Raw genomic sequence first — 21,599 nt, 5'->3', positions numbered from 1 at the left:
GCAGGTATAAGGATTTCCCTGTGCCCTAAAATCTGTGCTTAGCACTGCTGCATCTTGTTCACCTCCCACTGGCTAGTGAAGGTGATGGTAGCACCCTCTTGTTTCTGTCCCTTGTTAGTTTTCTTTATTTTCGGGTGGCACACAGCTGGTTTGCACACAGCTTCCTTCTGCATCAAGAAGCTCCGGTGAGCCTGGGTGCTCTCAGGGCTGGAGGGAACGAGCAAGGGAGAAAGGTGGGCACTGCACGGGCAGACAAAATCTGCTGAGGACAAGCACTGAGTGATACACAGGGGCAGAAAGAGGCCAAATTTCAAATGTAATGGGGTGTTTAACAATATAATTGAGAGTTCACTGGTGATACAGGAGGGTTGGAACTTGATGAACTGCAGGTTGGAGGCTTCATTCTTAGGTTATGTACTTCGTCATGTGGAGATGGAAAGGCCCAGGACTAATAAACTTTTGTCTCACTAACCCTTGAATAAGAAGATAAAATCTCCCAGGAGAAATTGGGATCTGCTGCCACTCAGTAGACAGATTCAAGTTGTTGCAAGGTAAACAGATCCTGTGCTTTGTCTTAGCCAAAACCAAAGTAGGGTCCTGGTCTTTGGCCCTGTTAGTCACTTGTAGGCTGGGAAAGAGGTTTGTGGTGGTTGGAAGTCAATCTAATAAAGCATATTTTTTAGGATGGATTACTTTAAAGTGAATGCAAGTCAACGTGACCTCTGCATCTGTGTCTTTTTGGAAGAAATGCTGACGTTCCTGATTAAAACGTTCCTGTTTGTAGTCACACGTGCAGTCAGAGCATGACAATAGCCAGGGGTTGAACATGTGCAGCTTTGGTCTGTAGGTTTCGGGAGAGCAGTGCGTCGCTGCCACAGAGGAGGAGAGGATTTCCGATGCGCGGCTGCGCTTCACTTTTCGGATGAAGTGTTGGTGCTGAAGCTGTGAGAGCTGCAAGCCGCTGAGAGCTGTGTGTGACAATGGAATTACTGTACAGACAGGGCTGGGTTCTTCATGTAAAAAAAAAATGCAGCAAGGAATTTTTAGCACGTTGTCATGCAGCACTCTGTTTCCTGGCTTGTACGTTCAAGCTGTGTAATAATATTTATATACAAATGCTGACTGTGATTTTCCACCCCGGAAAAAGGAGATGTCATTTAAAAGTGCTGTGCATGATGTAAAGCAGAGATTTTTGACTTGTGTACTTGCATATGGTGTGGGTGTGTATTTTAATTGTTTGAAAAGGGATCATTTAAAAAAATATAACCTTCTTGCTACATAAGCACATTCTACTGAACTAAAGGTCATCTTGCTCTTTAAAAGTTGCTCTTGGAATAGAGGGAAGGTTCCTCATGTTGTCTTTCCCCTGTTCCTACCTCCTGAAATTTTCTGAAAAACATTAAGTAATTGTTGGGCTGAAACAGCTCTTTAGGCCATGTTGAAGCTGGGACCCAGTAACATGAGAGCGGCAGTCATGACTAAATGTGTGTTGGCACATAGAAGAGCGTTTTTTTCCCCCAAAGAACCATGCTATTCGATCTCCCCAGAACTGACACCTGCATCTTGAAGCACGCATACCAGTTCTGTGTGAATGATCACATTGATTCTCTTAAGCTTTTCTGGAGCCAGGGTTTATAAACAGTTCCAAGGCAAAACCTCTGCTTATCAGCTCTAGCCAAGGAAACTCTTCAGAAATCTTTCCAGTTACCAGCACGTTTCTGATCCTGGTGCGCCGGGGCCTTGGTTTTCGTGTTGCAATCTGTGCTCCTGAGAATCTCCTGGGGGATTGCGCGTAGAGCAAATCATGACACGCCGCGCCGAGATGTGGAAGTTCATCTCCTGATCTGCGCCTGACCAAAGAAGGCTGGATCACAGCTTTGTTTTATCCTATTACAATGACAGAATCCAGATGTCAAGAGCTTAAATCTTTAAAGTTCCTGTTTTTCCCCCTCTGTAAATGCTGTGAAGCTGGGGCTGTCACTCTGGCCGCGTGGCTCCTGGCGCAGCAGAGCCCTGCACGGCCACGGGGCTCTGCAGGAGGGGAGCGAGCGGGGGGCAGCAGCGTGCCCGTGCCAAGCTGTGCTTCTGGGTAGCCCACAGCCTGATGCTCTTTGTTGACAGCAAAATGGGCAGATCCAGAGAATAATAAGGTATTGAAATAAATGAAACAGCGGGTGGTGTAACAACAACAACAAAATATACATACATATATGTGCATTTGCTGATATTCTGCGAGGGACCTGCAGGTGACCCCCTCAGCTACCTGCACCAAGGCTTTCTGCTAGGACCTTGAGTGGATGGCAGCAGGAACAGGTTATTTAGGGCAGTTAGAGCCTATTTTGACTTTTTTGTTTTTGCACATTCAAATTACTGATACTCCTTGGTACAGAGTGAGATCTTGGTTTCCCCCTCTCCTCTCCCAAAAGCAACGAAGCTCAGAACAGTTTGGAGGAATGCAGTCAAGCGTGCCCTGGCCTAAGCGCGGCTCATTTTAACAGTACTTTTGTTTTTCTTTAAACTCGGGAATTCTGCATTCTGGTAATTTGTGTGACTAGACATGCGACTTTGTCACATTAACAATAACAGCGTTTGTGCCCCCGTGCCACGGCAGGCATGCGGTTTGTGTTTTCCTTGGCTTGCCCGTGGACATCTCACAAAATTTCCATTTTGTGAAGAATAAGGACACTTTGTGCTCTCCAAACAACTTCGCTCATTAGGCTTTGCTGTGCACTGCCTGACGCTGAAGCCCTGCTGCACTGCTCGGAGCTGCAGAGAACCGAGTGGCCCTGACCCCTGCTCCTCGCATGCTCCCCACTGCGGTGGCGAGGCCAGGGGAGCGGGGCGGTGAGCTGCAGCCTCTCAGCCTTCTTGGCAGGCTGTGGTGCTGCCTGTCCCCAGGAGCACGTCTGCTCCCTTTCTCACCAAGGGAAAGGTGCAGCAGTGTGGCTCGGTGGCTACTTCTCCAGCAGCAGCAGGTGCTGCTGGCCAGAGGGCTGAGGACATTTCTTCAACCAACATGTAGCATCAGTGTCACCTCCTGCTGCTCCACGAGGGAGGAACGTGATGGGCTGCTGTCACAGGGTTAGCTGTTGGGGCCAAATACCGAGTGATTTGCTTGGAATATCAATATATAGCTGTAACAGGTCTGTGCAGGTTGCTTGATACTGATTCCCTTGATATGGTATTTTGAAAAGAAAGTCGAAATAGTTTGATAAGAAATTAAGAGATGAGTCTTCTGGTTGAGAAAACCCAGAAATGCACCCCTCCAGCCCTGCGTTATAGAAGCACTGTTCGGTGGTGCAGGAGCTGCTTGTTGCTGCTGGGATGGCTGCACACAGGGCTGGGATGTGAGCAGGGCTCCCTGCAATGGGGCCAGCCAGCCTCGGTGCCTGGCCCAGCTCCTGGTGGCATTCCTACCTCCATGACCTGAGGAGTGTGTTCAGGCATGGGTCATCCATGCGGTGCTCGGGCTTCCTGATGTGTCATCTGCAAAGCAATTATCTGGCTTTAGGTTATTTTCAAGTCTCTACCAGCAGCTGTCGGCACAGAGCAGCCTTCTGGCTCTTAAACCTGCAGGTGAAAGCTCAGGTACCAGGGAGCTGCACGGATCTGCACAATTTCATGAATGAGTGATCAATAGAATCATGAATTTTCATGAATTAGTGATCAGCAGGAATTGTCCAATTCCTGCAATGTTGCCAATGTGAGTATTTTGTTTGCTTTTGAGGGATTCAAGATTTTCTGGAATACCTCTGCATGCTTACAGCCTGTGTATCAGCACCAGGGGCGGGCTGTGTTGACTTCCCTTTCTTCCCCCATCCAAGTCGATGTGGCTGACCTGTGAGAAAAGCCCTCTCCTGCCCCAAGGACGTACTCAGGATTTCCTGCTTGCTTTGGAGATGTGAAATGCAGCAAGAGACGTGGGCAGGGTCTGGCTGGAGCCGTCCTCTGCCATCGCACCCACCTGGGCTGGGGTCACCTCTGCAGGGACAGGGATCCCTTCTCCAGGGAGAACCCGAGCACAGAGACCTGTTCACTGCCCACTTTAATTGAGGTTCCTTTCTGGATGGCTGTGTTTAGGCTCAGCAAGCCTGCGAGCACGGTGCAGGTTTTTCCCAGGCAGAGCAGCGTGGCTGTAAAAGCCCCAGCTGGACGGGGCACCGACAGCCAGCACTTCCTTCCCTAACATGGTCAAAAGCAGTCTTAAATCGGATTAGGATTTTAACAAACACTTCATGGTTTACTCTCTGCAGGGAGATTTAAAGCCTGGGGAAGACTCTTCAGCTGTTTGCTTTTCCTTTATGGAGAAACTTTACCGTGGTTGCCCTAAAAGCCCCACCAAGTACAATAAAAAAAAATCCCTCCTCAGAAAAGCAAATTACTTGACCACAGCCTAAAATAAAGTGTTCATTATCTGCTGACACCCTTTTTCCCTCTGTTTGCAGCTTTTCCATCCAGCTGAACTCAGCAGGGAACCTGCCTGACGCTGCAGCGGGGGCTTGTTCACGAGCTCGGCGCTTGCCCCCTGCAAGGCACGGCGCTGGGCTCGCTAGCTGAGGGGCTGCTGCCGTATTATACAGGTGAGTGCATGGCCTCTTCGGCTTTTTTGGTGGCCTTCTCGATTTTTTCAGGAGGCTGCCACCACCACACGTGTGCCTGAGGAGAGTGTGAGCCCAACTGTCTGAGCTGTGCCAATGTGCCCAGAGGTGCTCGTGAGGCTGCACAAGGTAGCCCGTCATTTACTGGGAGGTGAGTGCCTCTCTTCTCTGCTCCATGCCCCATGGTTTAGCTCAGAGGATGGACTGAATGCAGAAAGAGGGCTGAACCATGCAGCGCTGATGTATGTTTTGTAGGTAATGCTTTGGAGAAAATCACTAATTTGAAATGTTGGAATAGCAAAGAGCATTTTTCAGGCTTTTCAGGCGTAACGTATTGTGGAAAAGAGGCTCAGAGCAGATGTACTCGCAGTTTATTCCATTTATCATATTAAAAATAAAGAAAAGACAATTTCGGCTCATTTACTGCTTATTAGTTCAAATAAACAGCTTTTCTAATCAATGTGTATGGCAAACACAATGCTTTCATAATTGGCAGTAGTGGTTCCAGAGCTAATGCAACTGCCCTTCTTTATTGTCTGGTAACAAGTCAGACAGTTAATACGTTGGTCTAATCTTACCCCTCTCTTATTCATTTTAGTTCAGGAAAAAATATGCTCTTATTTAAAAATTTTAAGTGTTTGAGGGATTTTTTCCCCATCCGTTTGAGAAAATGCAGCTAGGAATGAGAGCGGCTGCACAGGAAGTGTTCACAAAGGCAGGCATCTAAACTACATCTGAGGGAGTCTTTTGCTCTTATTTATCTAGAGGTCTTTATTGATTTTTACTTCCCTTCCAAAAATACTGATTTAATTTATGAAGTGATAGAAGAGGCTGGGAGAATAATTTTACCTATGAGAGCGTAACATTGTCTAAGTAATTGCCAGGAAAAAGAGAAAAGATCTGATCTACTGCTGCAGATGTTTCTCATCTGGAATACAGACCAATTTTAGCCTTTTCTTTGGATTACTGTTTATTTTGATGCTTTATTATACTGCAATTACCAGGAAGGAAGCAGTGCACAGAAATCCAAGTACGATGCTATTTGTACTTTAACGTTTATTCAGTAACAATTTGGCAGTTTAACCCTTTTCTCCCCTTCTTCTTTTGATCTGTGTGAGCTCTCGGTTCAGTTCTTTCATTGCAAACAATAAATCCTACTGACAGGTGACACCCATCACAGCTCCTGTCAAACAACCTGAAATTTTGTAGGTGCCTTAATGCTCATCTTCTGAGTGCAACTAAGGAGGACCTGCTGGCTTTTTTTGCCACCTAGTGCTTCTGTCCCTGCATTACTGTGGAAGGTTGGTTTGTGCAAGGAGCCCTGTGCTGCAGCTCCCCAGCCAAACGTGCGTGTTTGCCTCGTCAGAGGAGTTTCCTTGCATGAGTGGAGTAAACTTAGACCTGCTCTGTTTTACTAGAGGGGAGCCAAGGGCTGTAGCAAACCTTTTGTATGCTGGATGGAGGGAAACAAGCTTACATAAATACCTTTGGATCCGGGGCTCCTTGTGACCAGGATTTAAACCTGGTGAATCCTTTCTAAAAGATGCTGAACTTGCTGGTAGGCATCACCCCGTGAAACAAGTAAGATGTTCCCTCTGTGGACAAAGCTTCAGATCTTTTAGCTGTGCTCAGAGAACACCTTTGTCCTCTGGACCTGTACTCTTTGATGCTCTGATAACCTCAACAATCATCCCATGTGATTATAAACACATGGAAATTAAATCTAGGTGGTGGTCCAAAAGTTAATGTGCGGTGTAGTAACTCTGCAGCTGTAGCTGTGCTGGCTGTGCCTGGTTTTGCAGCACACACCAGTTTCTGTACTGCTCCTTCCTCTGCCTGCCCCCTCTCCTCTCTTTTTGTATTCAGGTTCCTCCCAAAAGAAGTCAGAGTTTCAGATGAACCAAAGCAGAGCCAGCGATCCCATTGCGTCTTACTTCTCCAGATTTCTCTTGTGGATGTCAGTGCGGTGAGCGTGCTGACATCTGCTGCGTGCACATGCGTTTACGCCCCCACAGCTACACGTTACAGGGCAATGCTGTGCTTCATGGCTGAGCATGGCCACGCTCACGTCTGTATCCCAACGGGGTGGCTGCAGGAAGCCAGCCCCGACAGGAGCTGTGCTGATGGGTGGCAGGAGCCCTCCTTTTCCCGCACGGGCTCCAGCTCTGGCCTGAGCAAACCCCATGGTACAATGCAGCTGTTCTGCTCCGGAGGGGAGCAGGAAGGTGGGTGGATTAGGAAAAGTTTAATATTAGTAATTTTTTTTTCCACTGAGCCATGTCATGCTCGAGTCCCCCCATGGCTTCATGGCTCATGGTCACCCCTGGGAGCAGCAGTCCTGCTGCTGTCTGTCCGTCTGGGGCTGTGGGTCTGAGCAGTGTGACTGGTCATGCCCGGGGGGCTGTGTGGGGGAGAGCTCTGTGGGGCTTCACAGTGATGGTTGCTGTGAATTAGAGCAGCACTGACATTGCTACGCGGTCTGTAACATGGTGCCTTTTGGTACCTGGCTATGGCATCCAGACCTCCCAACATTTCATAATCCACAAATGGAAAAGTGGCCCTTAAAATTAATTTACTCAGGTGGGAGCACCGTAAAACTTAAAATAAGGCTTCTGAATTGCTGCACATGCATTGGAGTGTCAATGGAAAGCTTTCTGTTTGGTTTCACAGCCAGATTCAGAAGCGATGTGTGTTGTAGCAGGTTGGGATGGGGCAATGAATGGCGAGGGAGCACTCACGAAGCAGTGCCCGCTGGCAGGCCAGGCGCCAGGAGGCATTCGGGCACGTCAGAGGAGAGCATTTGTCTGGGGAGGGCTGGAAGCTGAGAGGGGAGAGGCAGAACCCAAACAGAGAGTCTTGTAAGATTAATATCTATGTTTTATTTTGCACGCTGCTGTTTCCCTCATTTTCTCCCTGGCACGCTGTGTGCTTGTTGGGCTTTGTGCGCGTCGCCGTGGGCAGGAGCACCGCGGGCAGCGCTGCCAGGAGCAGCTGCCTGCACCCCGAAGACAAAGCAGAAGGGAGCTGTAAAACAACCGCAGGGATGCAGGGAGAGCAAGCGAGAGCACTTCTCCTTTGCTTATTTAATCTGACACTGTCCTTAAACATAAGGTCATTTTATAGCCTGCTCGAGGGCTGCCAGGCAGAGGAAGTTACCTTGCGAAGGAAGGAACTGGCCCGTACTGTCCAAATATTGCCAATTGTGTACTGAACGGAGGCCATAGCCTGGAGAACCCAAATAGTAGCTCTTTGTGTCCCCAGTCGCCTCCTGCCAAAGTACTTTCCATAATTAGGCGTAAAACATATTTACATTCCTGTTGTCTTTGGTCTTGGGCACACACCTGTATGTGTGTACGCGCACGAGGTGCAGGCGTATCTGTCCCTGTGCTTTCAGAAAATGCCCGGCACTTCTGAGAAGAACGGTACCAGCTGATGTGAGTGACTGGGACGTGAGCTTCGAGCAAGTTGGGGATCCCTCAGGGATCCCACGTGTGAGAGGCAGAAGAAGTCCATTGGGCTCATCCCTGTGCCATGCAGGGGTACAACCCCCACCCAGAGGGATGCTGTATTTTGGCTGAATGGGAAGCTCCTGGCTGAATGCTCCCTTTTAAAATTCGTTGACGTTTGCAGGGAAACCAGAAAAATGGGCTTAAGTCAAGAATGCAATAACCTGACTTAGAAGTGCTCTCTGTGGCAGACACTCACCGCTTGCAGCCTTTCTGCCTGCATGAAGATAAATATAATAGTGTGCCATAAAATACTGTGCCTAGCTGGATCTCTAGTGTATTTATAACACAGCGGCTGGTGTACAACAGCTTCTCAGTATGTGTTTCTCCCTTTCTTCATGATAACTAGTAGCCAGACATTGATTAGTTCACTTTTTGGGGAAAAAATGTCACGCAGGACAACTGGATACTTGAGAGGAGAGATTCCTGACAGGCGTCCAAGGGAGCACGACGTGGTCACGTGGCACTGGCTGCTTGCCTGCTTCCAGCTGCACAGTTTCATTAAAATGCAGCCAGAAATCCATTAATTACTATTCTAACATAACTTCCCCGTGGAGGCAGCGGTGCAGCTTTCACATCCGCACGGATGGGAGCTGGGCAGTGCGAGGCATGGGCACAGACCATGCGAGGGGTGCCCTCCTCCTCCCCCAAACCCTGTTGTGCTCTGCCGTGCCCCAGGGCTGCCTTGGGACGTGCTGCCCACAGGGGACCCCAGCACACGGGGGGGTGGAAGTGAGCAGTGGGCAGCAGCCAGGGGCAGTTCTCTGGGCTGGGGCAGCCGATGCTCAGGTGCTGATGGAAGCCCCTGTGTGAGTGGTGTGGGGCTGAGCTGCATTGGCCCTGCACGCAGCCTGCTCCTGGCTCCTGCTGCTCCTGCCTGGCCTCCACCAGTGTGCCCAGTGCAGGTTTCTGCCAGTGCTTGGCTGCATTCAGCCTTCAGTGCAGCTCCAGGCACTGCAGGCACTTCCAGCCCTCCTCTGACAGATGCTCCCAGCGATAGCTCCAAACAGACCCTCTCAAACAGCCGGGTGTGGGCTCCTCTCTGTGTGGCAGTCACAAAACCCCCCCAGTTTGCCAGGGTGACCCCTGCTCCTGCTGGGAAACTACTTGCAGAAGTCCCACGGAAACTTTCAAGCCCAGGATCGTGCTCGCTCTGGTTGGGAGTTTACTTTTGCTCCGGATGCCTTCTGCGTCTTCAGGCACTTAATGGAAACGCCAGTGCTCGCACTTGGAGGGCAGGCCGGAAAGTTTATGTGGACTTGTCCCAGTGCCAGAGTGACATTTTTGTCAGCCGGAAGCCTATTTCCATTATGCCTTTGTCAGACTTTGCCTCAATAGAGGGGAATTTGGGGCTTTCTGTGTCAAAGTGCTGTACAAATGTTATCTGAGGTCTTTACCACCCATCAGTGCCGTGGTTTTTTGACGTCCATGGGAAGCACCCCGAAGCACTTGAGCAGGGGCAGGGCAGGTGAGGGTCAGTGCTCTCGCCCTGAGGGAAATGCTCAATGAGGTTATTTTCCTTTCCTCCCTGTGTGTTCACCACTTCAGATGCACACTTGTGCATATGTTCTTCTTCTGTTTACCTTGGTTTTCTTCTATTTCCAGCTCCAAAATCTCTCATCTTCTCAACAGGGAAGGTGCCTGCTCTAGCAGGAGAGCAGGACTTGATGAGGAGAGCCCTGCAAACAACTTGGGCTCGGGGCCGTTCAGACCCGGGCTGGCAGGGGGCCAGGCTTCTCATGGTGCCAGCTTCTACACTTGCAGCTTTGGGTGTTTGAGCACCTTTTAAAAAACCTGCTGTAGGTTAGTAACACAAAATACCCTTCACAAAGCATTCAGGTTTTGTTTACTACCTTAAACTTTGCTTGCTCTCCCGAAGCCTGCTGGTGGGAAGAAGCAGGCGGCTGTGGTGGCATCGCGGGGAGCCCCAGGCGCTCTGCCACAGCTCACCTTCTGTGACATCTTCTGGGCAATAAAACTGATGCTTTGTTTGGGTGTTGATAGCACATGGCACTGCAAAGTGCCTGGGATGTTGTTTGAATGCTCTAAGGGGACAATCCTGAGCACTGCGTGGCTGTCACCCCCAGATCTCCTCCTACTTTGTGGGTAGCCACCTACATAGAAGCTTGGCTGTGTCACCAAGTCATGGTTAGAAGTCCTTTATGCAAGGGTGAGATCTGCAGATGTGTCTGTGTACTAGTGCATGGCTTTGGGCAAATCATTTCACTCTGTGGACTGAAATTTTGGTCCCACTAATGGTGGTTGGGACAGTAATGTCTGAAATGCCATGGGGGAGCTGACCAGAACTTCCCATGCAGTGGTGGGGTCAGTACAGCGCAGCTCCTCGGTACTTACCTACACAGAAAGTCACCCGGTTATTGCTAGAAACACCAGCAATTTTGCAGGGTTGACTTAAAAACACATCTTCAAGCAGTGCAAGGTGGCCTCCAGTGAAATGAACTGCCACACACGGAGCTCTGAAAAACTCAAATGGAAGGTTTCACGTGAGTGTGTGTATGCTCATACACATCACGGAGATGGGCTGGCCAGATTTTGCCTCCAGAGACCTGCTTTGGCTTGAATTGCAGAGCAAGGAGTTTGAGATCATAGCTTAACCAACAGATGCTGTAAGGTTAACAAAATCAAAAGAAATAACCCTCATATGGGTATTTCAGTGTTTTTTCTCTTTGTTTTTGTTTTGTTTCACCCAAGCAGGAAGAAGTGTGTTAAATAGGGATAATTTACTAAATGCACACTGGAATCATAACACATCTTTACATTTTGCTACTTTTTTTGCAGTACTGGTTTCTCAGGAGTGCTGTGGCTTGGCCCCTATGGAAATATCTGTCCTTTGTTACGGGACATCTGTCTGTAAAACAAGTTGTCTCTTTATCTCAAGTTTAAAGTGAAAAATTCCCAGGTTTGGAAGCATGTTAGAATTTCCTGTTCCAGATGCATCTGCATTCAGTCCCAGGAACAGACACTTGGCTGTAATAAAATGAGGAAAAACACACCAGGAAAAAAAAAAAAGAATGAACTAAGTCAGTGTTGCAGGTAAAAAGGAGCAAAAAAAAATATATTTAAAACATAATCTTTCAAAAGTCCATCAAGCAGTTTTCAGGATAATTTTCACTTATTTCAGAATAGCTCCTACCACCGGGCAGCCTCTAAAAATAATAAGCCCAAACCTCACCCCTGCTGATAAACACCATGGACTTGCTTGTGGCTTATCTAATGCCTGAACATCTGTTCCTTCATTGCTGAGAGGTCCTCTTGTGCTGAGCTAATGCAATTCCCTACACAAAGGTTAAATAAAGTTGAGAGGCTCTGACCAGTGGCTTCGTGCCACAGAGGCCAGCTTTGCAAAAACGCTTCTCTGTGGAAGTGTCCGATTCCAATTCAGATTAAAACTCAGGAGGGGAAAAACGTTACCTAGCCTGGGCTTCAGCTCCGAGCTTTTTGATATGAGAGGAAGATACTTTAATACGGAAAGCATGATTCAAGCAAAGTAGTTCTCCCATGCCTGAAGAGTTGGTGATGGTGGTGTGCTCCGGATTCCCTTTCTTCTGCTGTGGCAGCTTCATCGTCTGCCTGCTGGTTGGACTTCCAGGCCAAAGACCTGTTTGTGGAGAACGTGCAGCACGTGTGTGCAGGGAAAAAACTCCTTGTAACTTTGATCAAGACGAATTACACAGTCTGCTTGATTCAGGAAGTATCAAATGTATATAATCCTGTAGCAGCAATTCAATATTTAAGGAGCTGTACATGCAGAATTATGTGATTACACCTAATCCTTTCTTCGGTCTTTCTCTGCCAGGCAGACCCAATAACATCCTGGGTGATCCCAAAACACAGCTGATACCTATCATGGAAAATAGGTCGTGTTGAGCCATCCATCTTCAGAAGAAAATGTTTCCCATCCATGCCCAGCCTGGCTGTCGTTGGCTGGGGACTGCCTTTTCTATGCGTCCAGCACAGCCTGTGGTGGCATTTCCACATCAAATGTAGTGGGTTAGGATGTATCTCGATGTCTGAGGAGTGGGTTAAAATTCAAGGGCTAGAGTTCATGAGATTTAAACCTGCAATGTCATTCTATTTGCTCGTGTTGGTTCACCTTTTTTTTTTTTTCCAATTAGTTTTTGGATTTTGGACAGTTTAATTTAATTCATTCTGTTCTAACCTTTATGGATAGGAACATTTTTAAGATTTAGCTTATGATTTTATCTGTATCTTGGGATCCCACCTTTTGGGACTTTAAAGGACTTTTAGAAATATTTCCACCCTGAGATTCAAAATAAAATTATGAAAGAGGGCACTGGGATTTGTCTAAATGTAAGTGATGCAGAATTAAAATAGAAGAACCAGAGGACAGACTTAATAATATGGTAAATCTTGCATCTAGCAGCTACTTCAAAATATCTGCATGTCCTGTTGAGAACCATTGTGTTATCTGCCAAAGAGCAGTTCTTGCGATGTGACTAATTTTGGCTGGACAGCTGCCTTTGGCCAATCCAAGCAATTTGGGCTGTGTTGTATTTCTGCATGTGGAAAGGCCAAATGAAAGATCCCAGGTGAGAGGCAGGGACAGAAATCGGGTGTGAGTTGCTGGTCCCTTCCTCTCCCCCAGAGAGCCTCTTTTCTTTTTTTTTTTTTTTTTTTTCTTCTTCTTTTGGCTTTTTCTTCTTAGGTTTGGTCTTTCCCTGCTGCCACCTCTTAAGGCAGCCCTGCCCTCCAAGCCCTGCGTGTGCCCGTGCTTCTGCTGGGGAAGGAAGGAAAGGAGTGGGTTGCTGTGAAGCCAGCTTTACGAGGGGATGCTGTGAGGTTGGGTGGATGTGGTGGATGGGGGCAGCCTTTGGGACGAAGGACCTGCCAGCCAGCTGCCCTGTGCCTTGGTGCCACCTTCCTGGCTGCCCTCTGGCTCCTTGGAGGAGCAGATTCGTTGTAGTTGTAACCAGGTCTCTATTGCTCAGAAGTCAACACACCAAAGAATAAGGGATGCTGTGTCCATGTGCACGGCTCGAGCGAGTTATTGACAAACAGTGTCCACGCTTTTACTTTTCTGCCCTGTCTTCCCAGTGTCAGCTTTCAGCTCCTCTGGCTGCCACATCCTGCGAGGCTGCAGTTCATACAAAGTAGCAAGAGCATCAAAGAGGGGATCGTGAATAAAAAACTGCTTTATGACATGTCTTCAAAGTGCCTTTTTAAAAGTTCAAAGGACATAAGGAAAGGAGGGGATCAAAATCAAAGGAAGATCAGGGGGAGGGAAATTAAAGCCTCAGAGGAACTTTATGGCATGTTTTCTGTAACACTTTCAATGCCAAAATCAGGCGTGTTCCAAGCACTGGCTCCCCTGGTTCCTTCTTCCCTGGCACTGCTGTTAGTGCTGCTTGGCAGCTGCCAGCAGCTTCTGTCCTGCTAATGGGCACGAGACACTCACAATTGGACTATCTTTCATGAATTTCATTTAACACCAAAACTTGCAGTTGTGTTGCCTGCAGGCCAAGAGGAAGATACTGGTCCTGTACCAGATGGGAAATCTGGGGTTGGGCTCCACTCCCGGGGAAGGACGGCTGTGAGAGGTGGTCATGGTGTGTGATCTGCTTAATATTCAGTAGGCTCTTAGTTTGATCATTTTCCTTCTTCTCTGTGTCTGTTTTTAAACATTATAGAAAAGCAATGCAGTGAGCGAGGGAAAGAAGTCAGGCTATTCCTGACCCAGGGTCAGACCCCTTTCCTGACAGGCACGTGCCCACTGGGATGAACTGGAGCCACCACACTGCTGGGGGAGCAGGGCACAGCCCAGGGCAGGGATGCTCTCTGGAAGGGACACGGAGCAACGGCTTGGCCAGTTTGTGTTGCAGTTTGGGGAGTTTTCAGGCTTGTGTGTTTAAATGGAGGTGGAAAACCTGAGAAGCTGAATTAATTATCTGAGAAAAAGCGGGTGTCTGTGCAGGGATGAGAGGTTCGTGCTCAAGGGAGCCGTGGTGCTGCCTCGGTGTTCCTGTGCACTGCAGCGGAACAGCCCACGGGGTGGTTTTTCTTGCTGACCATCAGCCAACAAATGCATTTCACACTTAGGGGTAATGGCGTTTCCTCCTTTGACTGCTGCTGGAGGATTTATGGAGTCATCGTGTGTGCATTGTTTCTGCAGCAATAGTCAGTCCTCATCCCACCCAGGAAAACTCACCACAGGAAGCTCTTTTAACACAGATGCTTTCCAGGGCTGCTGCTCAGAGGAAGTCAGAACCCCCTGCTGAGCACTTCTCCTTCTACCTTTTCTTCATACTCTTGCTGTGCACCTTGCTGTGCTCCCTGGTTTAGGCAGTCATCCAAAAATAGTCGGTAGCGATGCACGTCTGTGAGATAAAATTCAGCGTGTGCTGTGCTGTTGTGGAGGTCTCGAACCTCGGTGCGTGGGCGGTGTTCTGGAGAACAACGAGTGCAAGGAACAAATTGAATGGCTTGTCTTTCACCCAGAGAGGTCCCAGATCCGCTAAATATCCCTGGGAAGGGCACCACAAGGTAAAATTCAGTAAGTTTTTAATATGTCTCAGCAAAAAAAAAAAAAAAAAAAGGAATTTCGAGTTTTATTCATTTGTAACTACAGGGGGGGATTTAAGGCATACTGAGAAAATAATCAGACTGGAATTTGCCTTAGAAACTGGGGCTAAGACCTGTAAGGTTTGTTTGCAAGAGGGAATTTGCATCCAGGCAAGATCCTTTCATTCAAGCTCTTTATATTCAGTGGTTGGAAGCGGCACGTCTCGGTGACCTGTTGGCTTTATTTCCCCAGCAGTCACTGAGCCCCTGGGGCAGGATTTCCTCTTCCAACACACCTTCAGTGCTGCAGGCAGGTGCACAGTGGTGCCTTGGGTTCCACAGCACGTGGCAGGACTTACACACCCAGCAGCTCCTCTCCCGACAGCCCTTCACGGCACGCACGTGAGAGGATGTGACGGTGCTTAGGAGGTTATTGATGGCTTCCCATGTGAACCGGCAGCCTTGTGACTTCCATCCACCTCACCCAGGGGCTGGGAATAGAAGGGGGTTTCGCCGCGCTTCCCCACTCCTTGCTCCATCGCAGGGCTCCTGGCAGCAACGTGGGCTGCTGTGGGAAAGTTCTCGGTGCTCGGGCTTGTTTTCCCTGCGGGGGGAAGAAGCAGTGAGTCAGCAGAGCTAAAGTCGTCTGTCCCTGATGTCAGCGCTTCCCTTTTGACTGTCCGATGCTGCTCCTCTCTGGTGCAGCTGGTGAAACCTTGCGCTGGGCACTTGGGCTGTAGGGTGAAACCATCCACCCTCGGGACAGCAGTGAAGACTTGGTGCTCCACGGCAGCACAGTGGGACTTTTGGGAATTAAAGGGTGGATGGGCTGCTAGGTGGATAGATTTAAAGTAGTTGGGTAATGCTCAGCAGCCTGCAGAGGGCCAGACCCTCTCGGGGGCATTCGAATCCAGTACAAACAGCTCCATAAAGAAGAGGATCTTGATGATATTCTTTCTTCTTCCAATCTAAAAGTCAGTGGCTGTTGGCTTGTCTCAGTGTCCTGCCCTCCACCTGCTGCAGGTGGGCTGCTGTCTTGCATATCCCGCAGCTTTGTGTTTTTATTTTATTTTTGCGAGTGTTGCCAAGAGGTGGAAGCTGGGAGTTCCGTGGAAGTTCCCCACGGAAGCTGCCAGCCCTACCCAGATGCACAACTGGTGTAAAAGGGAAGGGGGGCTCCCTGAAAGCCAAACCACCAGCAGCACAAAGGAGAATGTGGGAGTCCTCCACTTGTACATGGGCACGTGCAACAGAAATGCAGTTTCTTACCATTTTTTGGTGAAGCTCATGGGCTGCCAGAGCTGGGGACAGAGGGAGGGCTGGGGCTGGAGACACGGGGCGATGCTCACTGCGCCTCCCGGCACCGCCGCCTGCTCGACGCGCTCCCTGTCCTGACGCTGTTTTTCTCTGCTCCGCTCAGACTGCAAACGGCTATGCAAATTCCTGAATATTTTCCTACTTCCTTTTTCAGATGTCTAACATTATGTATTATTTTCTGATACTTACCTAAACCGGGAAATCTGTTTTCCATCTCATTTCAGCCAAGGTTTTCTTTTTAACCAGTCCTTCCCAGCATTTTCCTGATTTTCCTGTAACACTTTTGGTTTGCTGAGTGAACTTAGCAATAGGAGGATAAATGAAAGTGAAAATGCATTGCTTGTCACATACTTGCTGTTTAGAGTGGCTTTTTTTTTTTTTTTTTTTTTTTTTTTCCTCTGGGTTTGAAGAGAGCAATATAAATCATTGATTTAAAAACAGGGTAATTTAACAAGATTATAGGAGAGAGAAAATCCACTTCCTACCCAAAGTAACAGTCTCTTAGCTTTCTCCACCTACACAAGCCATATGCATCCTCTGCGCTGCCTGAGATCCTCTTTTGTGTTTTTCTGGCAAGACTGTGGTATAATAATTGAAGTCCATATGCAAAGCTTTCTCTGTGGAGCCCACACTGGTCTTTTAATTACTTTGTAATTGGGCAGAGCGTTACCATCGCTCAGCCCCCAGTCTGCTCTGCCACGTTAGGGATGTTAAAATCTCAAAATCGCAGCTGAGAGGCATTTGCTCAAGGTTGCCTTTTGTTACTATCTCCCCTTCCAACACCCAGAGCAAACACTACGCTTCTGAGTAGTAAGGAGCGATGTGTGCTGGAGCTGTTCTGTTCACATACACAGGTGTGATAAGGAAAAGCTCTTCAGAACAGGGATGTGCAGTTGTGTGAACACCTAAAACCCAGCCATTGTTCAGACTTGTTCGCATCACCCCATGTGCTTTGTCCCCATGGATCTTCCTTGCAGCGCTGGTCCCTCCAGGTGGCCCCACCAGCGCTGCCTGATGCTTCTGGTGGCCAGGCTAAGAAACAATCACAGCACTGGTCAGCACTGCCTGTTGGAGCAGGTATTGGTAGGTGTAGCACACCTCACACGAGCATCAGATTTTAGGAGCCAGAACTTCAGAATAAGTTCTTGTAAACCAAGCATGGGCATCATTTTGGTTGTCAGTTTACCAGTGACATGTACCAGAAAAAAGTGTCTTGGAGCCTGCCTAGCTCCGAGCTGGAGGACAGGGTTCCAGTAATGAGTTTTCAATGAAGCGTTTTTCTAATTATAGCAAATTATTTTTACAAATATTTTCCTGGGAAGAGAGTCTGAAATTAGAGCCAAAAAAGTGGAAGGCTGAGATGTAGACAGTGCTTGAAGAAGAAGAAGAAAAAAAGACTACTTGCTAATTCTTGTATTATTATGAGGCCAAATATTTCTTCAAAATGCAGAACAGCAGACTTCTGAGCTTGCTGAATAAAGCGAGCAAATGCTGGCAGAAGGGTATGACTGGTTGTGTGCGCATTTCTAACCTGCACATTTTGTATTCATGGGTTCTCATGAACAGCATTTATATACGGTCTTTGCGTCCTTGAAAAATTGGAATGGTGACATCCAAACCAGCTCTGCCCTTCCTCCCCTGCGGTGCGGGGCAGCTCCCGGGGGTGCTCCTGGAGCAGCCGTGGGGGCCAGCGGGGTGCAGGTGCTCAGCCAGCAGCAGAGGACAGAGAAGAGCTCATGGCCCCAGCAGGAACCCAGGTCGGGCTGCCCCGGAGCAGAAGGATTTCGTATCTGTTTTTCTATCTAAATGTCGCAACTGACTGCTATTATTTTTCCAGAGCAGACTTACTTTCCTGGTTGCAGATGCTCTCAGTTTTGGTGCGGGGGAAAGTGAGTTATTATTAGTTATCACTAGCAGAAGTGTAAAAATCCATCTCTGGAGGTACTATGGTACTATGCCATGCAAATGTGAAGGAAGCGCGTGTTTGTGCCGATGGAGACAGCTTTGCCTGCAGGCAGGCTCAGTGCCACCTGCTTTCCAGGAGAGATTTCCAGTGCCTGCTGCACTGGAAGTGCTGGGGCTTTCAGTGCCATAGCATGCTGGTTGTGTGCATATCGCTTTTATGCTCAGCTGGATAATTTAATTAGAAGTTAACCGTGGAAAAATCCATAATACTTGGATATAGGCGGTGTGGGCTGTGAGTAACTGGTGAATAACCTTAATGCAAACCTGAATGTAGGTTATTGTTCATCAGAAAGGAGTCAGTTAACTGTTCCTAAAACAAAAAAAATCCCACCACAAATCCCCAAGCCCCAACAACAACCACCACGGGGTTTTCACAGCCTCAGCCCAGGCAGCCCTTGGTGGCTGGAGTGGTGGATGGTTTTGGTCGTGGGCTCTGCTGGTGTTCGAGCAGGGACCGTTGGCCCTCCATGCGGGGCACAGAGCAGGGGTGGGTCTGGGAAGCCTTGCAGTAATGCAGGCAGTGGGTATTTTATGGCATGCACGTAGTTGTTTCATGAGGAATTTGAGGTAAATCTGTCCTGGCTGTTGAAACCTCATCTGGAAGCCGTGGTGACCGCAGTCTGTTAGCAAACTCTGCAGTAGCTCGCGGTGAGCGTGCTCGTGAAGCACCTAAGGGTTAAAGACGGATCGTTTCCCTCTCTCCCCCACCAAGTAAAGGTAATTATACCACCATCTATTTAGCTGCTGAAGAATTTGCCATTGAGTAGATAGGGCCCTGCTTCACCAGAGCCCTTCAGCAGTCCAACAATATCGCATTACCCAGATTGTATAAAGAGCACGAACGATTTCCGCTCGCGGATCTATAATGGAGGTATCTCTTTACAAAGCCCCTACTTCAGGCCAGCTGAATGCCTCCGCCGTGCCTCAGAAATCCCGCAGCCCTAATCCCTTCAGCAACAAAGATCTGTTTCTTTGCTTAGCATGAAGTAGACCTCAGAGGCCGGTGTGTGCCTTGGCCTGTAGGCCAAAAGCCTCCTGTTTACAATTTCCCTATTCCTGTTTTTAATGTTGTTCTGAGAGCAGCCACAAAGGGCCAGTTTTGTCCAGCAGGAACAAGGGAGCTATTAGAGAGGGACGGAGGAAGGAAGGAAGGGAGATCCAAAAGGAGCAGCCCAGGAGGGATTAGCATACACAGCTGTTCCCTGAGGGACAGGAGCTTTATGCTTTTTATAATTTCCCTCTCATTTACATTTTTTAATATCTTGTTTCCTTCTTTCTGCCCTCCTCCCCCCCATTTCTTCAGGACCATCTGCCCATTTTATTGGATTTTTGTTTTCCAGGCGAGCGCATCCAGCCCAGCGTGCTCGCTGGCTCCGAAGTTAAACCCTGCAATTTGGATCAACTTCAGCTTTTTTCCTCACTCTAAACCCTCTCTCCTGCATTGTTCCCCTTACGTCCCTCCACACGGCCCTGTCCTGGTGGCAGTGGGAGCTGTGGGTCGCTGCCCACGGCCGGGCCAGCGATGCCGAGCGGTGCGGGTTAGCGAGCATCCGAGGCTGAGGGCTCGTCCCTGAATGCACATTGTTCTCCAAGCTCCCAGGACCAGAGGGGAGAATAGTTGAACTGTTTACAATATTGTTTCATAGGCTGCTAAAAAGCGGCCGTCTGTTTTTCAGAAGCGCAGCGAAACGTTTATGAGCGTGGGACCTGCTCCAGCTCTCCGCCGCGGAGCTCTCGCGCCGGGGCCGTCCCGCGCCACGCGCCAGCCGGTGTGCGCTGCTCACAAAGGGGTTGCAGGACACACACACCTCAGCCTTTCCTCCCTTTTCCCAGATGAGGATCTTCCAGGTGCCCTGATTTACAGAGCAACCAGGCTGGGCTGGACCAGCCCCATCCCGCTGCGTTCATTGAGCCATGGTGAGGCCGCAGCCGGGGAGCGCCGAGGACACCAGGCACGGCGTCCCCGTGGGTCTGCTCATCACATCTGCCGTGCAGTGACTGCTTCTGGGGAGCCCCAGCCCCTTCCTCTATTTCTGTACTGTGTGTGTGCCCCTGTGCTGCTGCAGAGCTACCCACAGCTGCTCCTGCCCTTACCTCTGATAATTCACGTTCGTCGTCTTAAGTTTGTGCGTTTAATTGAAAGCAAATTAATAGCACAGCAGCTTTTTTCTCTCATGTGAGAGGAGAGGTCGTATATCTGCCTCCGTGCTTTTACGGCTTCGTGTCGGTTATTTCCAGCGCTGCCGGCTGCTCCTCATGTGGGAGTTAGAGCAGGTCCTTCCAAAAAGTGACCTGTTTTTTTCCCATGAAGAGACTTTGACGCAGGATCACTCCAAAGCTCATTAAGGTCGTTAAAAATATTTATTTTAGGCAGATGGATGCTCTAACCAGAATTGTAACCCAGTTGTAGCTAAATGCAGGAATAAATCAGAATTTGAGTTTTACTGTAATGGCCATGAATGTTTCACTGTATCTTCGGCATAAGGGATCCCATTGTACAAATTTAGGATGTCTACAGCTTTTACGCGGTTTCATCTACATTTCTTAGGATTTAATATTTGAAGTTCCTTCTAGGGATGTATCAAAGGAAAAGCTGGATTTAAACTCTATTCAGAAAGTTTTCACATATTCAGAATTACTTAGTGCTTATAAAAGTAATTAGCTTCCATGGAGTACATTTAATACATCCACCTCCTGGAAATGGGGTGTTTTGTCCCGTTCGGCAGGGGCCGCGCGTTGGACCCGAGCAGAGCAGGGCTGTGGTTAACATCCTCCCGACTCACCCGGGGACGTCCAGCCTAAACCCTTCCTTCCTGCCCAAAGTGGAATTATCATTAACTCATAACTCGTTTTCAAGAAGAACATTTTTTTGTAGGCTGTGGAGTTCTTCCAAGAATTTTTCAATTTTTACAAATGAAAATATAGTCTAAACCAGATGCCAGCTGAAATGCACTTACTTTATACCAGCTAGCCAAGGCAATGCACCACAAGCTCAGCAATGTGACCTTTAAAATAGCCTTTCTAGAACAAGCTGGTAAGAACACTTTCTAAAAAGCCACAATTGCAGCTACTCTTATTACTCATAATATCCTTGATGGAGAGGAACTTAAAAATAATACTTAAGGAACTTAAGCTTCAACAACCCCAATAGACTTAGTTTCTGTGCAGCACAGGCTTCCTTCGTGGGATTATAGATTTGAGACTGTGATTATAGTGTTGATGATAATGTTCATTTTCTAAATCATTATTTGTGTAAGAATAAAATAAAACACAATAAAATAAAAACAAAAGGAGTGAAGCCTCTTCTTCAATTTTCTCATGAAAAATGAATAGTTTTGTGATCTAGCCATTTGTTTCTGAATGTGGATACATATTTCTCTGTTTTCTCCACATATTTATTAAACTAACAAGTATTATATACATATTTATGTAAAATACAATTGGACAATGTATTTCCAATCAATAGAGTATTTTGAGTCATCACTCTGAATGATGCTTTGTAGATGCACAATTATATATTACTTTATGGGATTTTTGGAATATTCCAAGCTGTGCTGAGCTACTATTTAATTAAAACTGTCACTTGGGAGCCAGTTTCTTTAGGTTTTTGTGTCAGGACATCTGAACCTAGTTTACATATTGCTGTTAAAGCCATGCCCGGGTGCCGCGGTGA

General features: G+C 48.1%; 1 long non-coding RNA gene across 4 annotated transcripts in view; it reads left to right on the top strand.

Moving 5' to 3' along the window:
* The window catches only part of LOC137864111 (uncharacterized), a 31,369-nt gene extending 10,153 nt beyond the window's left edge, over positions 1-21,216 (top strand). For all 4 annotated transcript variants that reach the window (XR_011101305.1, XR_011101309.1, XR_011101308.1 and 1 more), the window contains 2 exons: positions 4,446-4,580; positions 19,267-21,216. This is a non-coding gene — a long non-coding RNA (uncharacterized lncRNA). The remainder of the gene's footprint in view (positions 1-4,445; positions 4,581-19,266) is intronic.
* Positions 21,217-21,599: the final 383 nt, after the last annotated feature.

Source organism: Anas acuta, chromosome 14 (genome assembly GCF_963932015.1).
Source record: "Anas acuta chromosome 14, bAnaAcu1.1, whole genome shotgun sequence".
Classification (NCBI taxonomy): Eukaryota; Metazoa; Chordata; class Aves; order Anseriformes; family Anatidae; genus Anas; species Anas acuta.
This window is presented reverse-complemented; position numbering and strand designations above follow the sequence as displayed.